Raw genomic sequence first — 1,820 nt, 5'->3', positions numbered from 1 at the left:
GGGAATGGAAGCTACAATGAGAACATGCATCAAGGATAGGACAATCAAAGATGGGAGGAGCCACAAGGATTTGATCAACCATCTTGGCAACAACCTCCTCCAATATACTACGAGCAAGAGCCATTCCATGATGCATACGAAGACAATGGTTATGGTGGACCTCTTTGTGACAATCAACAACCACCATCATACACCTATGAATCCTCCTCTTCAACATAGTTTTAAATCACCATATTCACAAGTCCCGTACTACCAAACCCCTCCCTATGATCCTAACCCATATCCACCATACCAACCACCTTATGAGCCGTATGAACCATACATAGAGCCTCCCCAATTCTAACACAATTACTCCCAAGAACTACCACCTTCATATACACCATGTCCATATGCATCAATCCAAGAGCAATATGATCCTAATTATGTTAGCCAAGCGGAACAAGAGCCACGGGATCATTTTAAGGAAGCAATAGATCGACTTCAAGCAACCATCCATCAAATGGAGCGAGAGAAAAGCCGAAAAGCACACGAAGCTCTCATGGCTAACATTGCCAAAACGGATGAATGTGTTGTGCAACAAGTGGAAAAGATGGAGAGTGTTGAACCGCCATATCCTTATCATGATGAACCACTCTCTTATCATGAACCTTTTCTCCCAACTGATGAACCCTCATATCCACTCCAATATCCAATGGATGACACTCTTGGTGTTCTTCTTCAAGAGCAAAGAGAGATGCAAAGGACGACACTAGATTTCATAGCTACCTTGACCGAGATAGTAGGTAATCTAGCTTCACTGCGCCTCAACACTCAAAGTACCCGCATGGCCGCATGTGGAGAATCTAATAAGGAGCATAGCATGAAGGAGAAGTTAGAAACTCCAGTGAAAAATGAGGAATGTGACTTTGTATTGGAACAATTGGAGGAAGCCGTAATAGTTGAAGAGGAAGAAGTAGTTGAAAACTTAGAAGATGCTGAACCTCCATGGGAATCTAGAGTTGTAGAGTATTCCTCCAAGAAGCTTGAATTTGATGTTGAGGAGGCTAGTGCACAACCTCTAAGGCATATTTGCTATGAAGAATTAGACGGAATAGATCAAGAAGCAAGTTCTCTTTGTGATGATGATCATGAATCAAGCCCTCCTAGCAATGAATTTACATCCACAAGTGAAATCCTTGAGTTAGAAGAGTCTTTTCCCGATGAAATTGAAAGCAACATTGAGGTAGATCTCTCTCAAGCTCATAGTTATGATTTGAGTGATGGAGAAGAGTTGGATGAATCCGGTGAGTTAAAGCTTGAAAGTGAAGAATCTTTTCAAAAGGTGGAAGTCCTTCAAAAAGGGTGGATGGGAGTTGAATATGCTTTGTCAAGATCGTTGGAGACTTCTCTACCTCGGTTGCCATCTACTCCTTTATTTGAGTGGGTAAAACTTATCTCTATTAGCTTTATTGTCCCACTTGAGTATGGTATGCTTGAAACGGATGGCCAACTTAGGAGGCTTTGTGGAATGAAGCGTAAGAGAAAGATGTTTAGTGGTTGGAGTTGCAAATCAATACTCATCAAGGTTGAGATTTCAAGAGCTAGATGCAAGGGTAGGACTAGTGATCAATTGGTTAGAGCTAAGAGAAGAGTTTGGTACCTCATTGAGAATTCGGATTGCTTGCCACCCGGTTGGAACAATGATGATCAACTTAAAGATGGGTGTAAAAACAAAATTTGGGATCCCGGCATACAAGATGATCAACTTTGGGAGTTCAAAGCTTATGAAGAACTCTATCAAGGCTTGGTGAATTCACTTGGAAATGTTGGAGCTAATTGGA

Source organism: Arachis hypogaea, chromosome 18 (assembly GCF_003086295.3).
Source record: "Arachis hypogaea cultivar Tifrunner chromosome 18, arahy.Tifrunner.gnm2.J5K5, whole genome shotgun sequence".
Taxonomy (NCBI): Eukaryota; Viridiplantae; Streptophyta; class Magnoliopsida; order Fabales; family Fabaceae; genus Arachis; species Arachis hypogaea.
The sequence above is the reverse complement of the archived record's forward strand: the minus strand, read 5'-3'. Positions refer to the sequence as shown.